Source organism: Anoplophora glabripennis, unplaced genomic scaffold, assembly GCF_000390285.2.
Source record: "Anoplophora glabripennis isolate ALB-LARVAE unplaced genomic scaffold, Agla_2.0 scaffold593, whole genome shotgun sequence".
NCBI lineage: Eukaryota > Metazoa > Arthropoda > Insecta > Coleoptera > Cerambycidae > Anoplophora > Anoplophora glabripennis.
The window spans coordinates 104,211-113,417 of record NW_019416681.1 but is presented as its reverse complement, the minus strand read 5'-3'; the positions used below and the strand labels follow the sequence as shown (position 1 = coordinate 113,417).

Sequence of the window (9,207 nt, the reverse complement as noted above, 5' to 3'; positions counted from 1 at the left end):
TCCTTTACTTAATAATAAATTATTTCTAGCGTCATTATGAGCTATTTGTAATCTATACTTTAATTCTAATTCGTGTGTTTCCGTGTGAACAGTTGTATTATATGCAAAACACCAGTACGGTAACCAAGTACTCCAAGAAACGGTGTGCTTCTGTGTTTGCATCCGTAAATAAGCTCCTAGGACTTTATGAAAATTTTCTAATGCTCCTATGCTTTCATGATGGTAAGATGTTGAATTAATTTTGTTAATATTTAATAATCGACAGATTTCAGTCATCGTTTCTGACATAAATTCCGTTCCTTATCTGTAGCGATTTCTTGCACTATTCCGTAACGTAATATAAAATTATCTACTAAACTTTTAGCTATTGTTAAGCTGGGTATCGACTTTGTGAGGGTGCCACGCGAGGCAGCCTCAGGCAGCAGCCGCGCAAGGTTGCCTCAAGTATAATTTCAAAGGTTCGAGGCAAGCCTCGCGAAGCAAGGGTGAGCCATTCTGCCATCCAGTTAGTGCGAGGCAACAATAACACCTACATGTGGTAGTGCGGCGATGGCGTTTATTTTAATTCACACAATTTTGAAAAAGAAGAAAAAGCAACGACAGAGACCGCGTTGGTGGATGAAATATCTATTTAAAAGTAATTTGCATTACGGTAATGGATTACTAGAAGACATGACGTTTGTATCGGTTGAAGATACTGTTAAAAATTTTGTACGTATGTCAATGTGTGATTTCGAATACTTAGCATCATTAATAAGTTTAAAAACGAAAAAAACTGATACATATATGAGAGAAGCGATTACTATTAAAGAAAGACTTGCTGTCACATTAAGATATTTAGCTACTGGAGATTCATATACAAGTTTACAATATCTTTTTCGTGTGTCAAAACAATCAATATCGATATTTGATCCAGAAGTTTGCGATGCAATTATTGAAGCATTGCATGATTATGTAGAGGTAAGTTGATAAAGACAAATTATATTTTATAAGTTTATTAGTTAGTTATTATAAAGTTAAAAACTCGGTAGTATTTTTAGTAATGGTTTCTGTATCAGTACTGTCTTGCCTATAGGGTGAATGCTATGAAATAGATGAAAGATTGCGAATTGTTTCAGCCGTGGAAGTTTCTGCAGGTAATTGTATATTATATTCTGGAGATGAATACGTAGGAGTTGAAGTAGCTATAGATGTCGAATTTTGTACAGGTGAACAGGTATATGTTGAAGATGCATATTGATTATATTAGTACCCTGCATTTGGAGACACTAGCCTCCCCATATCGGCTTCAAAAATAATGTTATTGAAGGCTTGTTTTTCAATAGAAAGTGTTCTGGCATCACATTTTCTTAGTTCGTTTGCTATATGTTGACCATATATGCTATATGGATCCATATTACCTCCATCGGCACTCTTTTGTAAGAGTTCAAAGGCTCTTTTCAACATAGGATCTTCAATTGTTGATTTAGATGTGATACGCTTTTTTGTCGTCATTTCTTTAGGCATATTACCTAAACGTCTTTTATTCGTTTTAATAGGTTCAGTAGAGCTAGGTTCTAACATAATTTCTTCAGGTGTTTGGGAGTTTTCTGTCTGAGATTCATTGGTTGTTTGAGAATCCTTGACAGTTTGAAAATTGTCTTGCGAGGATTCCTCCAGTTCCTGCAACAAAAATAAAATATATTCACATACTTTTATTTTCTGGAAATAATTGATATTTTAATTTTTCCTTGCAGTTACCTTCAACTGAGGAAGAATGGTTAGCTGTTGCCAAAGAATTTGAAGAGAAATGGAATTTTCCGCTCGCTATTGGTGCCATCGACGGCAAACATGTAATGCTACAAGCTCCATGGAACAGCGGTACAGAGTATTATAATTATAAAAACTTCTTCAGCATTGTTTTGTTTGCTTTCGTAGATTGTTTTGTTTGCTTTCGTAGACGCTAACTATAATTTTATGTACGTCGATTTTGGATGCCAAGGACGGGTATCTGATGGCGGAGTGTTCAAAAATACTAATTTGTATAGAAAACTTGAAAGAAATGAACTTAATATTCCAGCACCATGTCCCTTGCAGGTTCTATATCTACCAGAGGTGCCGTACATGTTACTAGGTGACAAAGCATTTTCATTAAATGAATATACTATGAAACCATTCGAAGGTACTCCAGAAAAGGGATCAGTTGAAAGAATAGTCAATTATCGCCTTTCTAGAGCACGTAGAGTTGTTGAAAATGCATTTGGAATTGTGAGTGCTATCTTTCGTGTTCTGGGAAAGCCGATATTGTTACAACCAGAGAAAGCATCGAAAGTTGTATTAACAACCATATACTTACAAATTTTTTACACAAACGGTAAAGTTCATGTAACACGTATACACCGCCTGGGACTTTCGATATAGAAAAAGATGGCCATATTCTACCAGGTAGGTGGAGGATAGAACAAGAAATACCATTGCGGTCCATTCGTAATGTCCCTCGAAGAACATCACAACAAGTTAAAAATACACGTTTACATTTGGCAACAGATTTTACTACAAATGGCGCAATACCTTGGCAAAATAATTATTAAATAGGAAGTAAACTTACCGTTGTAGATGTTGTATCCACTGTCTGGCTAGGATCGTTACGGTCAGATAAAAAATCAAAACACTCAAATGCAAACCATTTAGGTACATAAACATTGTCTCTCCCTGTAATACAAATAAAATGTTTAGTTATTCTTATGATTGTGCTGCTTTCACATATTAAATAAACTTATCAAACATGCTGCTTTTATGAAAAACAAATACATACCTGAACCTGTTATTAGACTTTGTTTCTGTCTTCACTTTTCCCGTCGGTAAGTACCCATCAGTGATTTCATTTTAGCTTTTAGTTCACCTGCAGGTATTTCAATAATATTTCGTATTTCAGTCCAGCAATCTTCGCGGACTCTCTTATTAAAATAATGTTTGTGTTGTGGATGCCATAAGGCAAGATGATTTTTATATAAGTCAATTAAAAGTCGACATTTTTCATTAGCCATTTTTTAAAGGAACGGAAAACTAAACGCGCGAGGCACACAAAACAAATACTTGACTATTTACGGTCCAAACGAAGTGAGCTGCTCGCAGCGAGGCGCCTTTGAGCAGAACAGAAAACCGACTAATCTCGGCTCACCCTGCGCCAGCCTCACGTCGCGGCAATAATCGGTGCGAGGCAGGTATTCACAGTGCGAGCGCACCTCGCGAGGCTACCTCGCGCGGCAGCCTCGCAACGTGGATACCCAGCTTTACAGAATCTTTAGATTTTAAAGAATAAGCTTCTACAAATTTTGTTAATTCGCATTGAAGTGTTAGTACATAAGAATTGTCATTAACATCTTTATCTAAAGGACCTACAACGTCAAGAAATATTTTTTGAAACGACGATGTCGTAGTAGACTATATATCGGTCATGTTGAACAAATATAACAAAGGTGTATGATCTTTATGTCTATGTCTTTATTTTGAAACGTTTACCATATAGATAAGGCCTAAAGTGCTTAACAGCCCATACTAATGCAGCCATTTCCTTTTGTATTATGGGGTAGTTTACTTCAGCTTTGCTGAAACTTCGACTAGCGTAAGCTACCGGTTTATTATTTTTATTTGAAAGTACTGCTCCAAAAGCTACGTTAGATGCATCTGTTTGAACTATGAATTCATTGTTATCAGAGAAATCCGCATAGTCCAACACAGGAGGTTGAATTAAAGCTTTTTGAAGTGACAAAAATGCGTTTTGACAATCTTTACTCCATTCAAATTTTACATTTTTCCTAGATAATCTATTTAAACCGAATACCTTTTCTACAAAATTTGGAATAAATTTTCAATAATAATTTGCAAATGCAACAAATCTTTTAACTTCTTTAGCATCTTTTGGTGCAGGATACTCTTGTAAACATTTAATTTTTTAGGGATCTGGTAGAATACCTTCAGCCGTTATAAGATGTCCAAGATATAGAATTTCTTTCTTTAAAAATTCGCATTTTACTGGATTAAGTTTTTTCTTGGTTAGCCACAGGAAATAATGAAGATATGCACTTTTCAACGATTCTACTATATGTCTTTTCTTTTTTGTAAATATAAATTGTCCACATTGTCGACATTTTAATTGAGTTAAACAATATATATCTCTTAAACTAAACAAGTAATGCAGCACCAAAGCTAAGCAATTAAGTATGATTCTGTAAAAAAAAAATATTTGAGGATAGAAAAAAAATGTGACGTGATAGAATTTTTATGTTGATACTTTTAGAACTTATAAAGGTGGCGGGAAGTACTGGTATAGGTTTTGTGAGGGGTATATAAAAAAAATTAAAATTTGTAAACTAGTGTAATTCATACATATATCTATAAGTGAACTCAACAAATTCCTTAAACCCTTAAATTCCTTCTTTTTTTTCCTTTCCATTTTCTGAGCAGATGGCTGATATTCATTAATAACTATTTTATACTTCAGTGATTGCCAAAAATCCTAAAATTTCCTGAAATAAAATAATAAGTTATACTGTTTGTTCTCTTGTCGCTAGGAGATCATTACTTGAAATTTCCCGTCGAATTGTCCTCCTCACTGACTACTGGAACCGTTTATATATCCAACCCAACAGGATGATAAAAATTATGACTAAAATACTTATTAGCAGCCATTCAGTCCGGTTAATATTATCTTCTACCTTTCCATTGGCGACTCCACTTGATGTCTGGGCAATTATAATTTCTTCCTTTTTTTATTTTGACTGATTAGTTCCCATTATTAATTATATTTTCCAGAATTTTGGAGGTAGGCAGGATCGCCATGTAATATTCGTGTTGCCAGTTATTTCATTTAAGTTATGTTTTTGAATGAATGTGGAGAAAATTGATAAGACAACCTTCTTGGACTGTAGTATAATTTATTCTCTCTTTTACCTATCACGGTTGAACCGTGTACTACATTAAAATATTGTCAATTCAGCAATTGACAATTTAAGTTTAAAACACTAAAGCTACTCTTACACTACAGGCCATTCTTCTTCTTTGAATAAATTCAAACAATTTTTTTTATATCTGCAGAATTTGGCAATACTACTTTTGTTTACGACCCATTGCTGTTTGATTTTCCTCCACTGTTCTATAAATATCAATAGTTAAAACATATTGAATGCCGAGTTGTAGCGTATTATACATCTAGGAACTATACAGTTATAAAGTCGCTTATCATTAGACGCGGATCCGCGTCTTTCAATAAAATCCAGATTCTTCCTCTGGCTGAATCAAAAGATCCTGTATAAACACTCACATTGACTACTAATCCATCAGGTTCCGTAAGTACGTATAGTTTTATTTCATATTTATGTCTTTTGGTTTTATGTAAACTCTAAAATACAGTCGTCCTCGCCAAAGAGCCATTGACTCATCTAAAGACAGGTATATTTCTACGATCTTTGAATTGAAAAAATTTAAAAGTGGACGAAGTTTATAAATTCTGTCTTCAATATTTTCCCCGAGTTGTGGACTTTTAGCGAAGTGCAAACACCGTAGAATTAAGGTAGTTCCTGCGAATAAAATTTAGGCTTAAGACATGTACACAAATTTTTAGTTCAATAGGTAAAGGAGTTCCGAATAAGGTATTTAAATTTTAAATCGATTGACCATTTCGTTTTTTAGAAATTAATTTTCAATGTTTAAAGAATTAACACGTGGGAGATAGGGATTCGATATATTTCTCATAAACCACTTTTACCGTTTATGTACAAATTTTTGTATGCGTATAATTTTTATGTTTCATTTTTACAAAAAAAATATGACCATTTAGTATGAGAATAATAAATTTTTTAAAACATCAATAGTGAATAAGTTCGTTTGAATGGGTCAATGTGGCAACGTCGCACTGACTAAATTGAGAAAAATGAGAGCGAAAGTTCTGACAGAAATTATAGAATTACACTGGACTTTTAATTGAATTACGAAATATTTAATATTAAGCGAAGAGTAATGTAAAGAATAAAATATTCTTGGTATAATAAATAACGATTTTTTCATTGTGTAGTTTATAAAATAGAATTTATATGAGATACATGAATAATGATTTTAAACATTGTAACATTCAAACTCAAAACATAATACTCAAGACCATCATAATTTATATAAATAATTTGTTATATATGCATCTTAATTTTGCACTTCTTTCGTTGCTATTATTTGATTCCCTTGATTTTTTACGAGCTCTTTTCAAACCAGCGCACTATTTCAACTTTTTATTCTACTGTTTTTCACTAATGAACTGACCCTTCCTTCTTAGTCTATCTGACATTGTGTATTTGTTTATTGTCAAAACTTAAAACTATATTATAGGTTATAAAATTCCACTTCAGCAGCTGGCGTGCACCGTGCAATGACGATTACGATGCGACGTTGCCGGTACTTCTAATCCACACACACACATACATGTTCACGTATGTTTGTGGCACCCAGACCTACACACCAAATTGTGGCACATTTGTTGTCTACCACTGTGCGCATGGTACTTAAAATCACGAATTTAATGCGCTAGGTGGCGCTCATTTACTCACTGTATTTTCCAAGATAAAATTACAAACTTTAAACAAACATGTGGCATCTGTTGCTACATTAAATGTATTTATCCAAAATTGTGTTTAGTGTGACACTAGAAATGTATTTCGTACGTAATGTGTTTAGGGTGTCACAAGAAATGTATTTGATATGTAATGTGTTTAGGGTGTTACAAGAAATGTATTAGCTGTGTACTGTGTTAAGGATGCCACATCAAATGCATTTATCCAAAAATGTGTTTAGGGTGCCACAAAAAATATATTTGCTATGTACTGTGTTAAGAATGCCACATCAAATGCATTTATACAAAAACGTGTTTAGGGCGCCACAAGAAATGTATACTGTGTACTGTGTTAAGGATGGCACATGCTCAGGGACACACTCAGGGGGACATGTCGAAGTTTCCGTGTTTTAATTAGTAGTGTTTGTAGAATAAGTATCTAATGTATGAAATGTGGGTTAAAAGTGATTTTAACTCACATAATAAATAGCTATCATTAGAAGGAGCTCCTGCTTTTATTCATGAGATATAATTCTTATTAAATGCTTCTTGGAAAGTGCAAGGTTAGTTAAAGCTGCAGTACTTTATGTTAATTCATTTGTGAAATTATATTTCCAAGGCAGAAGAGAATGTTGGACCCTACACTGGACAGACTGATGAAGGAGATTAATGTATGGTTGAAAAAGTTCAGAGCCGGTTTTTGACCTTGGGAAACTTTAAGTTCCAGTTAGTTGCTATGTTTTCAATTTTTATATGAATTGAAATCATAGCAAAAAAACGACATTTAAAGTTTACCGAAAGGTGAAAAAAACCTGTCCCAATACGCATGGCACGTTTTTATAATAATTTTTTTATGTTTCCATGTCGATTTTTTAAAATTCCTAACTGCATCTGCGAAAAATGTAATGCGGGATTATTGAACATGATAAGAGACTTTTAAGTAGAAGTGAGTTTTGGCGCTTCGTAAACTTAGACACGGTATACGCTAAACGATACATTATTACCGTTTAACATCTGTTTTTACCACTTTTTACCAAATACACTACCGTAGTGATACCGTATTTGGGGAGGTTTATCGCGATAAGTTATCATTACGGTAGTGTATTTGGCGAAAAGTGGTAGACATATGTTGAAAGGTTATAATTTTTTCTTTAACATATACCCTATTCCTAAAACTCGTTAATGTACTATTTAAAGAAAATAACACATTATAGGCATCATTTGGTACAGATGTAATTAGGTAGGTACACATATTATATGCATGCCTTTGCTGGATTTAAAATTGTTTCTTCGATATTAGAAACCGGTCTATACAATGCTTCTAATGAATGGATAAATTCGATAAAATTGTAGTGAAAAATATTTAAATAAAATGCTCGGACACGTCGATTTTCATTTTTAAATCGTCATTAACCAATACAATTTTCAACCACCCCTCCCCCACCCCAAACTCTCAGCGTTAGCAACACTCAAAATACTTTCAAAATAAAATTACACTGCTAACGCTTAGGATTCGAGAGGTGGGGGAGGGGGTTAAAAATCTAACTTTTAAACGGTGAATTAGATATAAAAATTTGTATATCAGAGCTTTTCTTCGCAATATTTTTAATAACAATGTTGTCGAAGTTATATGTTACATTTGGGAAGCACTAAATATTTTAAAGATCAAGGAATTTGTTTTATTTTACCTTAGGTTTGATGCCCTGAAAGTTAAAAAATAAAACAGTTTTAATTTTTTTTAGTTACAGGCCTTGTATATCATGCCGCCATTAAAAATTGTGAAGGTTCAAAGACAACTAGCAATAGTACTAATAAAGTTTACAGTTTTCACTTCCTACTTTTTATTTCTCTTATTTCTAGTTATAACATTTTTAACAAAAAATTTAATATCGGTCCATGATCTGCGGGTAAGTATATCGTTATGCTCCTCTTTAATTTTCGTACACTTATCTTTTCCTGGGACGATTTCATTTTTTATTTCTACTTTAAATTTCTTCAATAATATTTCCTTTTCAGAATCATCCCACGGAACTCTACCTAAAGCCGCTTCTCTCTTCGTTCTCTTAGGTTTACTGTTTTCTAGAAAAGAAAGAAAGAAAGAAGACATAATTCCATAAGCTATGACCTTGCAATTTTATAACACCCCGTATAGATGATATTACGGAGAAGCGGGTTATTTTATTTTTGGCCAAGCTATTAGTCGGTTTATTACAAGTTATTGTATATTTTACAGTCTTAGTAAACTACTTCGTAAACACATTTTTTATCTAACCTATAGTTTGGTCAGAAATCAGGTTTTGTTGCCCACCCATGTAAAATGAGAATAATAAATTTACGTACTAGATTTTTGTTTCTTGTTTCCATTAAATGGTTCAGATGTTAATGCTTCCTCTTTTTTAGTAGTACTACGACCTGAAACCTCAGCAGTGTCCGTTAGAATTTCACCATCTTCTCCATCATCAACTTCGTCATCATTTTGATCAGGAGGATCCTCTTCTATGTGTGGTAAATCTAGGAAAATATTATATGTGAATAGTTTACCAACCAGGTCTATTTTTCGTTCTGAATGCCCTGCCCTAATTTTTAGATTTAACCATTTTTCAATTTAATCAACGTTCGTACAAAATTTA

General features: G+C 33.4%; 1 pseudogene; it reads left to right on the top strand.

The window, feature by feature from the left end:
• The first annotated feature begins 672 nt into the window (after positions 1–672).
• On the top strand, positions 673–8,694 carry LOC108912339 (annotated as a pseudogene).
• The last annotated feature ends 513 nt before the right edge of the window (positions 8,695–9,207 follow it).